Source organism: Tursiops truncatus, chromosome 6, assembly GCF_011762595.2.
Source record: "Tursiops truncatus isolate mTurTru1 chromosome 6, mTurTru1.mat.Y, whole genome shotgun sequence".
In the NCBI taxonomy this organism is placed as follows: domain Eukaryota; kingdom Metazoa; phylum Chordata; class Mammalia; order Artiodactyla; family Delphinidae; genus Tursiops; species Tursiops truncatus.
The window spans coordinates 61,557,321-61,574,702 of NC_047039.1; positions in this window are offsets into that span (position 1 = coordinate 61,557,321).

The following is a 17,382-nucleotide window of genomic DNA, read 5'->3' on the forward strand; positions in this document are numbered from 1 at the left end:
GGTCCGGGAAGATCCCACATGCCGTGGAGCGGCTGGGCCCGTGAGCCATGGCCGCTGAGCCTGAGCGTCCGGAGCCTGTGCTCCGCAACGGGAGAGGCCACAACAGTGAGAGGCCCGTGTACCACAATAAAAGATATATGGCAGCCCCTTCAGTTGATGGGAAGGGCTTCCTTGTGTTAGTTTTGAACCTGGCTCTTCAAAACTTGCACCTACAAGCTTATGGTTCTACAGAGCTGAACTTCCTCCTAATAGCCCTTTGGGTTATGATAGAAAGCTAACGTGCTGCCTTAACATCTTCTCAGTTTTCGGCTAAACACCCCCAGTTCTTTCAATTATTCTTCTTTTGAGGTCGTTCCCAGTCCTCTCACCCTCCTGATTACTCACTGATGCATTCTAAATTGTCAGCAGTCGTCTCTGCAAAAACCCATTTCATCATGCTGTGCCTTACAGGAAACAGAGGGTCATCATCAGCTATAATTATACTTTTTATAGCTGATGGTTACCATGAGTGCCCTCTGAAGCCTTCTCCTCACAAAACAGAAGCTAACTGTTTTTTTTGCATCTTTCTTTAAAGCCCCTTAAAAACATTTAATCTCTATCAAATAGGAGGCATGGAAACAGTCTCCAAAACAAAAACAAACCAGCAAGTAAACAAAAACTTGGCTAGTGAGAGGGCAGACTTTTGAAATATATTCCAGAGTGTTTAAATCCTCCAAACTAAAATGAGATAAGACATATGAGTTTTTAAAAAAGATCACATTCCCCATAGTGTTGGTAACCTGTTGGCCTCAGTAAAATACATGTTGACTGACAGTTTTCTGGGTGTGGGAAGACTGGGGCAAAAACTGATGCATCTGAGGATAAGCAAATCACCCATTGTCAGAGGAAATAATGGAGAAACAAATAAGAAATGTTGGACCAAGCCAACACACACACACACACACACACACACACACACACACACACACACACACACACACACACACACACACACACACACACACACACACACACACACGGTAGTAAAGCCTTGCAACTTGCAGTATTTCCCAATTGTCTAAAAAAAAGAAGCTATGGGCAGCTCCAGGCTCTCTTATCTTTTTCACAGGTATCTGCCTCCTCTTGGTCCTGGGATTAAATCTTCTCTTGATCACTATCTTACCCTTTAGCCATTCATTCCCCATTGACAGTATAAATGTCACTTTGAAATAACTGTCCCTGCTATTTAGTTTGAGAATGTTTGAAAAAGGTAGTATTTTTGCAGGAGTTGATGTTGGGTTATATGATTTCGTGTAAAACAGCATGGGGTCGGCAGACAAGTCCTGCTTCTTAACGGCTTTCTAGCTCATCATTTAAGAAAGAGTTTGTGTGAAGAGAAAATAAAAACAACTCATCTTGCCTTGGCCTCCTCCACTCCCCCTCCCCCCCACTTTTTTTTTTTTTTTTTTTGGATCACAAATCCTTGTTTTGTCGAGTTTAATAGGTCATGAGTAGTGGTTCATTAACGTAAAAGCCAGGCACTATGCTGCTGTACATTTTGCAGAAATGTTTGTTCTAGACCGGTGTGGAGTGGTGATTTCCAAAGGCTTCTGGACTCTCAGTGGGCTATGCCTAACCAGGTTTCCCCATCTTGAATCAACTCTCCCAACCTCTCTTAATAACAAGCCTTAGCAAGCCATCTTCTTCTGTTGACACAACTGTGATCCCCATGTGTCGCATAATATTTTTATTTCACCACTGACGAGCGCAAAAGAGGATGACCAGCAGTCTTGGGGTCAGGAGTCTTGCTTTGCTACCTTGTGGCCTCGGTGCTCAGAGCTAGATTTATCAACTGTGCCATTGGTCAGAATTGATCCCCTCTTTCTTTCCATCCTCTGGACTGCCTTTTTCAACAGTACCCATGGTTATATATTTTGGATTGTAAATCTTGCCCACATTTTATTTGGAAAGAGTGCCGTAGAATAAAGTGAATAGGTCCACTTTTGTCACCAACTGACTCGAAGCGGTACTTTCCTTTTCTGAGACTCAGTTTGCAAACATGTGAGATAAGAGGATTGAATTGGATTTTGAGGCCACGTCCAGCTCTTACATTCTATGACCAGTGACTTCTGCATTTTAAAATAGAGCATAGAAGGAATATAGATCAGATACCTTGAATAACAAGGCTGTTTTTCTGCCTATTTGTGGGCAGGAGGAAGGGTATGTGAAGCCACTGTCGATTTTTAAATAGGAGCTATGCAGCCCTGGAAAGAATTCTGCAACCTGAATTTACTCCTCATTGTGGCTGAAGCATGGCTCACTTTCGAGCTTTCAAAGGATGCAATCTGGTTTATTCAGAGGATACAGGTAAGAAAGAATACATCTGGCTCCAAAGCCTCATGCTAAAGACATTTAAGGTTGCCACAGAAAAACTGAGATAAATACCCTGAGCTGCTCAAAAGGAGGTCTTCAGTCCAGGCACCATCAGGAACACCACGACCTGTGGGATCCTTCTCCTTCATGCCAGGGCCAAATCTTCATCAAAAACTTCCATTATTTACTTGTTCAATGAGGCTGAAAAAGTCTCACAGAATAACGTTAACTTGTTCTTCTGTTGACCTCCTCTGGCCCTCTAGGAACCCAGCTACGGAGTATGATCTGATGAAAGGGTGTCATGACCCACTTGCTTTCCAAGTGTGCAATTCAGTTCATGGATCCAGAAAACAGTAGTTTGCTAAGCCTTCCATTTTCCAACTTTAAAATATGGAAGCAAAGTTTATTAAAACAAAAAAATTAAATATCATGTTTCTTCTTCTTTTTTTTTTTTTTTGCGGTACGCGGGCCTCTCCCTGTTGTGGCCCCTCCCGTTGCGGAGCACAGGCTCCGGACGTGCAGGCTCAGCGGCCATGGCTCACGGGCCCAGCCCCTCCGTGGCATGTGGGATCTTCCCGGACGGGGGCACGAACCCGTGTCCCCTGCATCGGCAGGCGGACTCTCAACCACTGCGCCACCAGGGAAGCCCTCTCTTTCTTCTTTTTAATAGATTGTTTTAGTTAGAAAAGGCATTTTCATTATACATCTAACTGACTTTCTCGCTGCAATGCATTGGTGGAGGTCTATGAAGAATAACAGCTCAGTGCTAAATAGTGGGGGTGGGCCTGTCATGGTGTGGGGAGGAACTGCAGGCCACATTTCCTGATGCACAAGTGGAAAGAATTCAGTAGCTCTTGAGTATACAGTGTACATATGAGTCAACAAGTAGACAAAGAAAATCCAGACCTTTGATGACCCCTGGTGAATAAACTAAGCACTGCATTGAAATGCAGCTAGAGCCGCAGACTTCCCTTGCAGGCTAGCCCCTGGATTGCTCCTCTCTCAAGCAAGGCAAAGGGTTTTTTTCCTCCTAAGTGCCTTTTTCGTTCGCGTTACAGACTTGAGGCATCCATAGCCCTCTAAACAAACCTGATTTTGGTGATCTCTGTTGGTAGATTAAGAAACGTGTGTGCCTACACGTTTTTATATCTGTGCTAGGATCCCGTTAGACACAAACAGTGTTATTTAGGAATTCAGGGATTCATAAATCAAGGTCTGTAACTTTCTTTCAGATTGGGTAATTACTTAATATTGTTTTATAGAAGAGTTATGAAGGACAAATAAGCCTTCTTATGTAACCCAAATTTAAAGTCAGAGTTGACAGGTAATCACTTGTCTGTATAAACCCTGAGTAGCAGCTAAAATGCTCTTCTATGCAACAAAAGTCTGCCTTTTCATAAACCCCTGTATGTGGCCAGCATGTGGTACATGTGACCCAGAAGGCAGGCTTTGTTTTGTCAGCTTGCAGGAGAGGAAAGAAACTTGTTAGTGTAAAAGATGACGTGGGGGGGATGGAGGCATTTTGGGGGTGCACCCAGGCATCCGATTATAAACGTGGTAATGCCAAGTACCTATTTGTAATCACCCAGAAGGGAATGTACCTGACAGAGTTATCATAGGGTCGAATTCTAAACAGTTTATAGTATTCTGCCAGTTAGCCTATCAGTAGTTTGTGTACCATAATCACTGGCTTTTATGTCTTTGTTGCCTGAACCAGAGATATTTTTTATATCTCTAAGGTTGATGTATGTGGGGTGTTGAATTTATTCTCTCTCCCCTCACCCTTTATTATCACCACAAAACTAAGAATTATGCCTTTATTTCTAAAAAAAAAAAATCACTAAAAATTTTTCATGAGAAACATTATATATTCCAAAGGTTTGCTTCGGCTTTGTGGGAAGCCATTTGGTCTCTGCACTGGGATTACAGGAGCTCATGTAGACACGCGCAATCACATAAGCGAAGGCGGGGATCTTCAGCACAGCCATACGAGGTAGTCCTCACCTGCTGGATCAGGAGGCTGGCATTCTGAGACTTTAATCAACTTGCCAAGCAGACATCTAAAATTTCAAAGGTGGGAAGAATCTTAGATGTCTAATTCAGTTCTTCCACCGCCTGCTCCTCCCGAATGAGCAAACTGAAACCTAGAATTGGTTGATAATTCCAATGTCGCAAAGCCAAGCACAGAGGTCTGTTCCCTCCCGGTCCAGCTGTCCATCCTTTGCCTCACTTTGCCCTCCTTGGGTCATGTTGAATGTACTGTGTCTTTGTAGAGGGGACCACATCACCGTTGGGAATTTCGGGTAAATTGTTGACTAAAATGTGGGAGGCAGGAGAAGGGATATACTGAAACATTGGTAATTTGAGAAACAACTCAATTTGAAGATACATTTATTTTATCATTTTTAAAGTTTCTTTTTCAAATTAGAGAAAGTGTGCTTTGATCTTAACCCCCAAATCCATCTATGTTTATTATTTCATTATATGTTTTAATGAAGAGTTACATTATATACAGAACATTATAATTTGAAAGGTTTGTCATGATATCCTTATTGATGTGGTTGGGCATGTATGTTCTACTCTGTGGCTGAAGGACAAACAAATTGCTAATGATTTATATACTACTATACATCTCAACTGCTAAAAGTAATTTCTGAGAATTTTCATCTAAATATGATGTATTCTGAAATCTTGATGATTGCTCATCCCTCATGTTTATATGAAGTACATATTTTGATTGAACAAATGCAGCATTAAAAAGCCTCTCCCTGCATGATGCCAGCAGGCCACTGAGGTGGAAAAGTAGCTTTGCATGAAGTGTTGGAAGACACGTCCAAGATGTCTTCAAATTCAAGGTCATGGGCTCTAAGCTACCAAATACAGTGTGAGACTATCCACTCCCGACGCAAGGAATCCTTCCTTTCAAAAGAAAATCGGTTGGACATGATAAGAGGCTCTTAGTAACCTGTTCCGGGTCTTAATAATCCTGAAGGCTCAAGTATCTCACAGAATCCCTTGTAGATATCAAGGCTATTTCCTAGTTGTCAATCCCTAGAATTAAGACACGTTTCTTATTGGAGGTAGCAGAGCTTAATGGGAAAAGCAGTAGAAATCTGAAGACTTGACTTTGCATCCAGACTTTCCTCTCTCTAGCTGTGTAACCTTGGGCAGATTATTTAGCCCAATGAGCCCAACATCGGGGCTAGGGAGATTGGTTTTGTCATAATATGTGGCTACAACCTGAAGTTCTTCTAGGTCTGCTTATGGGGTAGTGATTAAGGGGGCCACAGCTCGGGAGAGTGAGCTACACCTAATTGTGAAGCCCACTATAATGTTGAAGCAGGAGCATCTCCACAGGAGTGTCGAAGCATCCCCTGGGACAGGGCAGGACCAGATTTCAATGGCCACACTGGCTGAAGACTGACACCTATAGACCGAAGGACTTTCCAACCTCTCCTTTGTCTAAATAAGTCTTCCAGGTGCTTGGACATTTTATGTCTGGGGATGTTGGCAGGGGAAGGGGAGTGGGTGTGCATCAAATGATTGATCCTAGATTTTCTTAAAAGGGCAGGTCTGGGGCTCAAACAGTTGAATTGGAAAAATAATGCTGACCTGAGCAGTTGAGCTTGAGGCTTAGATTTCTTGCATATTATACTGCTGAGGAAAATTAATAATTTTACTGATAATTCAACCATCTTAAAAAACAAACTCTTCCCACATTAAGACAAACAAGCAGCCAAACAACAATACATTACACATAGAAAGGTGACATGAGTTACACTGTTCTCAGTACTAGAGTCATCCTTAGAGGACTGCATCGGAATCTCCTGGGTTGAGAGGAGGCTGCCTTTTCCTATTTCAAGCTTGTCACACGCCCCTTTCTCTTCTTAGAATGACTGCTTAATTTCATGACAGCTTTTGCCGGTGGGTGTGAATTGTGCATGTGAACACTGTGGAGTCTGAGAAGAGGCTGCAAAGTTCGGGTTTAACCACAAATGCAAGTAGATAAAAGGAGCTGATTCATCATGTGGTGTAAGATTCTAGAACCGCACATATGGGAGCAAGCATTGTTCAGGTCTCCAGCAAATGTTTATCCAATGTTACCTTAAATTTCCTACAATGATGTTCACTTGGCATGGTATCTAAGGCCTTCCATAACCTGAGTGACATCTACCTGCCTGCAGGATCTCCTGCCACTGGCCCTTTGAGTTCAGGTAATTCAGAATTATTGACCTTTACTTAAACCCGTCATGCTGTTTCATGCCTGTCCTCCTTGACAGGCTACTGTTTTTTTCTGGATTGTCTTTTTCCTGTAGTGAACTCCTACTCAATTCTTAAAGACCTGGTTCAAGTGCCCTTTGCCACCTGCCTTTGCCCTGCGAAGTCATGATTAATCGCCATTTTTCGTGCATATGCTACATTGCAGTCTAATTATTCATAAACAGGTTTTTATAACCATCTAGACTATAAACTCCAATGGGCAATCACAGTGTTATTTGTTGTTCACTGCCAGTTCCTAGAACATAATAGGTTTTTAAGCAATATTTTTGAGTGAATGAACACATGCATACATGAATTCTCAGCACTGTATCAAAGGGGTGGTAGGTGGAGCTACAAAAATGAAGAGATGCCTTTTATCCTCAAGGAGACTATAATCACGGGGAGGAAACAGACATGTTAATCTTACCTTCACTGTAAGACAGGTTTCTAAGGAATATGCTAGAGATACAAAGTGCTATAGGAGTATATATGCCTAGCAGTAAAACTTTTGTTGAAAGAATAATGAAGGAAATAAATATTTATTGAATGAATAACAAAGGGAAGAACAATGATGAGAGAGTTATTTTAAGAGATAGAAAAAGTTTGGTGGAGGAGATACCATTTAAACTGGAGTTTAAAAGGTGATGGTAAAAATTGGAAAGGCTGAGTGGTCCCACCGGTAAAAGTAGAGCCATGAACACATGAAGTGTTAGGGAAATGATCAGCAATCCTGTTTGGTTGGAACATAGTGAATATGGGAAGGGATGGTAGGAGATTTGTCTGGAGACATATATTGGCAGCACTAGGAAAGCCTTGGATTTTATTGGGGAAGTCATGGAGAGCTGTTGAAGGTTTTTAGAGCAGGGGAATGAAGTGATATATTAATACATGCCTTATAGGATTAAATGAGATAATACATGGAAAGTGTTTGGAACAGTGATCTGTAAACAGTAAATACTCAATGAATGTTCGTTATCCTAGTTAGATATTTTCTGGAAGAAGAAATAAGGTAAGAAACGGAAGTCAAGGAAAAAAGTAAGCTATAGCAATTGTCTAGATAAGAGATAATAAAGTCCTAAACTTAGAAAGAGACTGTAGGCATGAAAAGGGATTATATTCAAATGACATTTTAAAAGTAGATTGGAAATAACTTCATCGCCAGTTGGTGAGCCAAGAGGAATCAGAAGCTTCTAGCCTTGCTGTCTAGGAGAAGAGTGATGTTATATAAATTATGAGACCAGAGGATGGGGGGATTCTGGGAGGCAGGTAATGGGTGTGTGTTGGAAATGTTGAGTTTGATGGACACTGGGACTCAAAGATGTCCACACACCTGTCAGATATGTGGGTCTGAGGTGGACAAGAGATGTGAATTTGTGAATTACCAGCAGAGAGGTGATGGGTGACACCATGCAAATGATTTAAATGACCCCCCCCCTCAAATGTGGAGAAAGAAAAGTAATGAGGACAGAAAATTTGTGATGGCTGATTTTTATTGGGGGTGGACTTTATGCCTAATACTTGAGAATTTCAGAATATCTTCCTTCCTCACCAGTCATACTATTTTGAGTGCCAAGGGCTGCTGAGTATGGGAAAAGCAGAACACAACATGGCAACATAAATATGTACAAGCTGAGCCAACATATTCAACAATAACCGTCTTATCACAAAGAAGTGCAGGTGCTTTAAAGGGGTAAAATAAGTATGCTAGGATCCCACCATAGTGCTTCTTCATGTACTACTAACCTGATCATTGACATACTTTAAACTAGTATGTTTCTTCATTAGGAGCAAGCTTGATCATGACACTGAAAGGAAAACTCCGTGTTGCTGGATTTCAAAAACTGAAATCTAAGTGCTTCAGAATGATCACATTCCTCACTTTGTGGTACACCATCATTGTTGATCCATGTAAGTTTCTCTTTTATTTTATTTTTCTATTCTTCATTCCATATCCTCCATTTCCAATCCTTTTATTACCACAAAAGTTACCTATACTCATATATATCGAACATACTGTTGGGTAAAAAAACGTAACTGGAATGAGATGTATGGAATAGTATCATGTATGTTCATTTAAAATATATTCATAGAAAAAATTCTATGTATTATTTATGGATAAGTTTATATGCATGTGGGGTGGGGGACTAAAAATATAAAAACCCTTTGTTACCTAGGAAGCTTCTGGGGGTTTTACTTTCCAGAGCAGAAATCTTAAGGTTGTCACTTGCTGTCAAAATTGTTGTTTTTTGTTGTCAAAATTCAGCATGAATCAGAAGCTCTTGAGGGCTTGTGCAGACACAGATCACTGGGACCCACACCAGAGTTTCTGATTGTCTTGGGTAGGGCCTGAAAATTTGCATTTCTAACCAGCCCCCAGGTGGTATTAACGCTGCTGATCTGGGCCCGGACAGTTACTCTCCAGTGGTAACCACTCGTTTGTTCTCTGTATCTGTACGTCTGTTTCTTTTTTGTTGTATTCACTAGTATGTTTTATCTTTTAGGTTCCACAGATAAGTGATATCATACAGTATTTTTCTTTCTCTGACTTATTTCACTAAGCGTAATACCCTCCAAGGCCATCCATGTTGTTGCAAAGGGCAAAATTTCATTCTTTTTCCTGGCTAATATTCCATTGTATGTATATACCACATCCTTTTTGTCCATTTGTCTCTTGAAGGACACTTACATTGCTAAATACTATTTCCTACTAAAAGGAATCAGAGCTTTTGAAAGAAAAAGTGATTTCTGGTCTGTGGCAGTAATTGTACAAGGTGAACCTGAAAGCTAAGAAGTTTTTAAAGATTAATGTAGTAATGTCAAAAGGGGCCAGATGTAAGGAGCTTGCACAGACCAAAGGTAGAATAATTTGAATATCAAAAAGAATAATGATCAATGGTCAAATAGGGAAATTTATGGATATCAGGAATTATAGTTTTCAATATGATAATGGTCTTGGATTATGTAGGGAATTTCTTTAATTTTTAGAAATGGATGCTAAAATCCTTATGGGTGATCTGTCATGATGTCTGTAATTTATTTTTAGTAGCTCAGCAAAAATTATCTAGATAGATAAAACAAATATGGCCAATTTTTGAAAACTATGACTACGGATAGCTAGTACATGTGTTCATTTTTCTGATTTTCTGCATACTTGAGATTTTTCATAATGCAAAAACTTCTGAACTTAAAACACTTTAAATTTATATATGTAACGTATATTTTTTAATTTATATGTGCGTGTGCATGGATTACCTTTCACGATTTGTAGATGTTTAAAAATTGTTAGTTCCCTGCTTTAGACTCAAAAAAGAAGAAAAAAACAAACCTTATCCTTGGCTTGGCTTTCATTCTTTTTTTAGAATGAAGTGAAGTTTAAACACACACACAAATAAACAAACAAGCAAACAAACTTCTCACCCCACCCCACCCCTCCAACCCCATTCCTCTAATTGATTTCCTTGGCTTCCCTTTGTTGTATCAACAGAGACTTCAGCTTTTAATTCACATTGGATAGTGCCAAAGACATTTTGCTCTTACTCAAATCATAAGGTCAAAGAGAAAGTGGGAGAGAGAGCATGCAATGAGAAGCCAGATGGAGTGGAGAAGAGTTATGAGACAGATGGGCCTCTCGGAACAAGCAATGTAGCCATGATAATAAAACTGTAAAAACAAGTCAAGGAGAATGGTTAAAATGCTAAGAGCCTGACTGCCTGGTTTGCTAGAAATTCAACCAGAGGTGACCTCTACTCACCCTAACCTGCCTAAAATCAGAGTTCAGGTTTTTTTCCTCCTAATGGAAGGTCACCTTGGCCTATTTACATATAGGCAGGCCAAGTTCATTCAAATATTCATGTCTAGATCGAGGAATGTATAATCATAACTCATTCAACAGATATTTATCAAGCTTCTACTATGTGCCAGGCTCTTTTCTAGCAGCTTGGGATATATCCGAGAACAAAACACATCAAAATCCCTGCCCTTATGGAAAGGCAATAAACAGCAAATCAATAAATTAAACGGGGTGTGGGTTGCAATTTAAATTGGAACGGTCAGGATGGGCCTCATGAGGTCGGGCATTTGAGCAAAGACTTGAAGAAGGGGAAGGAGTTAGCTGTGCTAATGGCTGTGGGAAGAATTTCACAAGCTAAAGGAATGGCAAGTGCAAAGACCCCGTGGCAGCAACGTACCTCACAAGTCCCAGGAATGGGGCAGAGGCCAGGGGGGCTAAGAAGAATGAGACTGGGGGAAAATGGCAGGACAAGAGGTCAGAGGTAACAACGGCCGGGTCACGAAGGGCTTTGAATACACTGAAGAATTTGGATTTTTTCTCAAAGTGAAACGGGAGCGGAGGAAAAGCTTTGAGTAGAGAAGTGACACAATCTGGCTTATGTTTTTTAAAGGATGGCTCTGGAAGCTATGTTGCAAATAGACTGCAGGAGGGCAAAGGTGGACCCAGGGAGACTAGTTAAGGAGCTGCTTCAGTAATCAGGTGAATGGTGATGCTTGCTTGGCTCAAGGTGAAAGCAATGAAGTGGAACAGCAAATGTAATTGGGTCATGTTCTCACAGTGTGGAGGAGCAAAAAAAATGTATTTAGTTCCCCACTTCTCCATATCAAATAACAAGATGTTTACTTTTTCGTCTGGAGCTAAACTTTATCCAACATTTAAACTCTAGGAGTGAATTATCTGGTGTATCTTTCTGCAGAGTTTATGGAACAAGATAATGGGAAGTATGTTTAGGGCTGATGGGGGCAGGAGTGGAGGGAGCACACATAACAAGGACCCAAGAGTCCACAAGAAATTCCAGGGCCCCACTATCCTGGATGTCAATACAAACTTTGTTTAAGACCTTTTAGGCAGACTGCCCTTGCTGGTGTGCCAGAAAAAATTGTTATTGCTGTATTTATGAGATCCAGGCCCACTCTCAGGAGGTATTTTCTGGGGCTTTTTAGTGATAGTTACTTTTTAAAATGCTAGACATCCTTCCTGTTGTTAAAGGCAAAAATATGAAGTGAAATTGTAATCCTGAAGTCGCTTTTAAGGGATAGCATCAGAGGCTTGACACGATTCAGGAATAGAGTTTATAGAATCAAGAGGACAGAGTGAATCATGTCCGAGCTGTGTGGCCGTCCCCCTTCCGCATAATCTCTGCCATGTCCTGGAACTGTAAGGTAAACAGTCAGAAATCAGGGTTGCAGGTGAAGTTTTTTGTTTGATAGTTTTATTGAGGGATACCTGACCTACAATAAACTGCATATAAAGTTTACGTATGAAAAGCTTTGACATATGTATACACCAGAACCAAGACAACGAACATAGCTACCGTCCCCCAAATATTCCTACTGCTCCTGTGTAATCCCTTCTTTCCCGTTATTCCTTGATCCAATTTCTATCAATATAGATTAATTTGTATTTTCTAGGTGTCCAGAGATCTTTTTTCTGTGCAGCTCTCTCCCCTCTGGTACTCTATTCAGAAAACTCTAGCCACCAAGTTCTCCCTGGGTTCCAGCCGTATCTCCTCAACCGAAAGAGGGAAGCTCGTGAGCTCCACTTGGGTTCTGACTCCCTGTACGGTGGACTGGAAATTCTCTCAAGGCAGTCAGTCAGCTGGAGCAATCATAGATCTCACCTCATTTGTTTCTCTTCTCTCAAGGATTACTGTCTTTCATTGTCTGATTCTGCTGTCTTGAAAGCTTTTGTTTTATATATTTTGTCTTTTTGTTTGTTTGCTTGGACATTTCAGGTGGGAAATAACTATCCGTGTTATTCCATTTTGGCCAGAAGTCACTGGTAAAGTTTGGAAGTGGAAGGATTCTGTGTTGCTGGCTGAAAAGAGATTCAAGAGTTATAGATTCTGTCCTGTTGGTAGCAGAGCTGAAATTTTGTTTAGGCATTAGAGAGCTTTTCTTGTATATTTTTGCCCTTGGCCTGGAACTTGGCTGCAATACCAGTGGCCAGGGTTATCTTACTTGATATTACAAGTGGGAATTAAAGCAGTTAAACTCAACTGATATAAGTCATCTCTTTTAAAATGCAAATTCCCTTAGGAGTTAATGTCTAATAACCCTGCTCCTAACAACTTAATAGGTACCAATCATCGGAAGTGTACTGCTGCCTGCCAGGTACTTTGCTGAACATTTTACATCCATTAATTCATTTAGTCCTCCCATTGATCCACTTAGGTACCTTTGAGCTTAAACAGACTGGCAGAAGCTGAGAAACTTGCCCCGGTCCAAGAGCTCTTGAGAGGATTAGAATCTAGATTTAGATGACACCAACCTCTTGCTCTTCAAAGTATGGTCCACGGAGTAGCAGTACGAGCAGAGTCTCCGGTTCTACTCCAGACCTACCGAATCCAAACCTGACTGATAACAAAAGTTCCCCAAGTGATTTGTGTGGACAAGTTTGAGCCTGCTCTGATCCATGCTCAACTTGCTCTCCCATCAAGTGGTGGAGAGAAGAACTTAAAGGAAGTTGAAACTTAAGGCAGGCGGGATAATCTGAGGGCTTGGACCACTGTCATGGCTCAGGCAAGGCTGGGTGCCATGGTGTTGCAGGAGAAGGGGCCGCGAGAGGATGGTCACATCCCAGGTCTCCAGCAAGTCCCTGGGAGGGGCCGCCAAGTGAGGGTCCTTGGCTTCACGTAGGAAGGAATTCAAGAGCGGGCAGAAGTAGGGTGAAAGTGGGTTTATTCAGAGAGATACACACTCCATAGATATAGAGTGTGGTCTGTCTCAGAAGGTGAGATCAGCTCTGTGGTATGGCGTTGGTAGTTTTTAATGGATCGGGTAATTTTATACACTAATGAGTGGGAGGAATATTCTATTAGGGGGAGGGGGCAGAGATTTTCAGGAATTGGGCCATGGCTCACTTTTTGGCCTTTTATGGTCATCCTCAGAACTGTCATGGCACGAAGGGGGGTGACTCTTGGTATTATAATCGGTATTATAATGAAGGTATAATAAGCTAATGACCGGGCCATCATTGACACCATCTTGGTTTTAGCTGGTTCCAGCCTGTTTTAGTTGTATCCTGTTTTTCTCAGGCTGGGTCCCCCTCCTCATTCTTTTAATGGTTGTGCCCTGTCCCCTTCCATCCAGTCTCACTCGTGTGGGCACCGGGCAATCAGAGATGGAAAAGCATCTAACACACTGCGTATTTACCGTGTGTCAGAAATTGTTCTAAAGGACTTTACAATATTCAGTCACTTAATCCTCACAACACCTTTAGTAGATTTGTCCTCATTTTGTAGATGAGGAAATGAGTTCAGAGAGCTTAGGTAACTCGCCCAACCAATCTATTAATGGTAGGGTTGTAATGTGACCTCAGGCAGCGTGGCTCTGGAGTCTCAGCTGTACATCACTCCATCACGCTGAGAAAGCCTCATGAACCGGGCAGAAGGTGGAGGAGGAAGACACGGCACAGGGGAGAGGAGGAGAGGTACAAGAGACCAGACCCTGCTGCTCTGCAGGGGGCAAAGCTGTGCATAGTCATGGAAACACACAGCATGCTGGCGTCTTTAAAATATCTAGAAAACTCGGTTTCTTTTGCATATCTGAAACTCCACGTATTATATTTATAGGCGAGCCTAACTAAATAGTGCTGAAGATTTCTTGTCTCTCAAAAGAAATGAAGGAATAGAGAGTAATCGTTTGGGTTATATAATCTGCTGATTCTGTAGTGAGCAGAGAGAACACAACACACTCAGAGGCTAGATCTGTGTAGTGGAGAGCAAAGACAGATAAAAATATGAGAGCTGCTGGCCTTCATTAAAAGGATAAAGGATTGCTGATTGGTATTTCCTTTTAGGCTTTATAGAAGCTTTAACTTTAGAAGGACGTTGCCCCTTGCTGACCCTGGTGAGGCTTTTTGCTTTGTGTGGAGTGGCTTAATTGTGCTCATGCTTAGTTGTTAGGTTTACTGAGATATATTTAGATATAATCTCTACTCCTGGAAGAAAAAAAAAGCAAATGCACAGGTCAGCTGGCTTTGGGGCACAACTGAAGGCCTATGTCTTCTATTGTGCGTGCCTCAGTTAATTAGCTTTCTAATTATGATTTATTCTAAGTTGTTATTTTAAATCCGTGCCCAGAGAGTGTGTTGAGGTGATAGGGAGTTGGTTCTGTGCCTCTAGCTCTGAGAGTTACACAGTTCACAAAACCCTTGTATTTGTGCTTTCCTTTCCCACACTAGCCCTGATTCTTGTCGAGATTCCAAGTCATCCACAGAACTTGCCCAGCAACCAGAAAGTGTGACCATCCAGTTCCGTTCTCAGAAATCACCCATCTCCCTTTGCTTTCCACCTCGTTTTATTCTGCTCTGTTTACACCTAGCCTTTTACTTGGTTTTTGCTCCCTCCTTTTTTTTTTTTTTTTTAAGATGAACTTTCACCTTTTGGACTTGCAGTTTATTATACTTTCATCCAAGGACCCTTGGGGTCCTATAGCAGTTCAGCCCTGACTCAGACTTCTGACTCCCCCTGATATGCCATGAATTAGATACCTCGCTCATCCAATTTCAGTCCCTTCTAAGCCAAACCTTGGAATTAACCTGCTGGATAAGTGCCTTGGCTGGGTGTATTTGGTATTCATAGATGAGGAACAGATACACCCACCGCTTGACCCTGCCAAGTCTGGGCAAAATCGCAGTGAGAACAGGTTTGACTTTAGACACTATCATCCTCCTTTGGGTTTATTCTCTCTGTTCCCTCTCTCTTCTCCCTGTACCTAGAAATGTTGATGCTCTTGTGCACCTTTGTTCCCTTCAGAGCAGCTCTGATCTAAATCCCATTCTCACAGTAACTTACCATTTTACTGGATGACAGGTATCTGGTCTATTACACCTGAGCATGGATTTCTTTGAAAGATATTAGTTGACTGTGCTTCCCCCAGTTCAAAATCATTTATTTGTCTTCGTAAGCCATCTGAACGAGATTTTCTAACTCACATACTGAAAGTGCCTTAGGGTCTTCCTAGAACGTGGTGGGATGTAAGTAAAACCAAACCAAACCAAAACAAAACAGTAACAGCAGTAAGACCTCAACGTCAGTCTGACATTGTGGCACATGCTGTGACCGTCTGCTGGTTGTCCTCCAGATCCTTCTTTCCTGGAAACAAAGCCACTAAGCTGGAGACTACATTTCTCAGTGCCCTTTGCAGTTACGTGAGGTCATTTGGAACAACAGTATATTTGAGGATATGATGTTTTCAAGTACTGTGTCACATGCAAAGTAAAATGAGCCTCTGGCTCTGGACTTTGTCTCTATTTGCCACATCCTATGGCCAGAATTTGGATAAGACAGCAACCTAGTTTGACTACCCAGATGGAGACACCACCCAGGGAGATGGCAGAGCCCCCAAGAAGGAAAGAACCTGGGTACCTGAATGATTTCGTAGAGCAGAACTGCCCCGCCAGCCTATACTGCTGGGCTGTTACATGGAAATACTTTTCTGTCTCATTTAAGCCATTGCCTTTTGGTTTCTTTTTGTTACAGCAGCTTCATATTTACAATAACTAATACACAGACCTATGGGGGGAAAATGTCTGAATCATTCCTGTGAGGAGCTAGGTTTGGAGACCTGGGTTCTAGATATTGGGCATTGGAAAAGTTCTAAATCTCCATCTTCCCTTGGAAGATAAATCAATTTACGGATGGGGCCCTTTCCATCTTTAAGTTAATTTACGGATGGGGCCCTTTCCATCTTTAAGTTAATTTACGGATGGAGCCCTTTCCATCTTTAAAACTGTGGTTTGCAGAGTTTTAATGTTCATCAGAATCACCTAGAGGGTTTTCAAAACACAGATTTTTGGGCAACATTCCCTGTGTTTCCAGTTCAGAAGGTCTGGGGAGGGACCCAGAATTTTCATTTCTAACAAGATCCCAAGTGATGCTGATGCTGCTGGTCTGGGGACCACTCTGAGACCCCCTGAGTATTCGCCAGTCTTTCCTCTAACAACATCTTGAGACACATTGACCCAGCACTGGTTTGATGAGTGCACTGTTGGGGCATTGTTGAGGCCCTACCCCAAAACTCATGGCTTACCTCTGAGTTTTCCTGTGGCTCTCGTGGGCAGTTGCTGTTACATAGGGACAACTTCCTACCCAAGTCCACAAGCCTCTCAGTTTCTCTGCCCAAGGGCTTGCTCCAGCACCAGGGCGTCTTGCTCAGCCTGCCTGTAGAGCCACCCAGAAGTGCTGGGGATCTGTGGCTCTCAGTGGAAATCTTTGACCAACAAGGGATGCTGTTGGTGGATGAATACCTAAGCTTCCCCATCCCTGAGTGGGACAGGTCTGTGACAGGTTCTTTGTGATCAGAGGATCACAAAGGAGGAACCTTTAAAAGCACGAGCTCTGGAGCCACACTGCCTGATTCAAACCCCAAATTTGCTGCCCACTAGCTGAGATGTTGGGCAGATTATTGTGTCTATATGCCCTAGTTTCCTTACTTATTAAACGTAATAATAGGTCCCACTATATAAGGTTTAGGGGATGATTAAATGAGTTAACACATAAAAAGTTCTTAGAACTGTGTATACACAGAGTAAACTCAACAAATGTTAGCTTTTTATCACATTTCTGAGGCTAGGACTCCAGAAGAATAGGAGAGGAGGCTCCAATCCACTCCAACCCTGATGTACCTTCTTTTCATGTCAGGAGCAGAACAGCCATCTCTCTGCCACTCTTGCTAGAGCAGACAGCTGGCAGAGAGCTATGTGTTCTCTAATTGTTTAGTGCGTTATGAGAAGTGAAATGACTCTCTCTTGTCCTT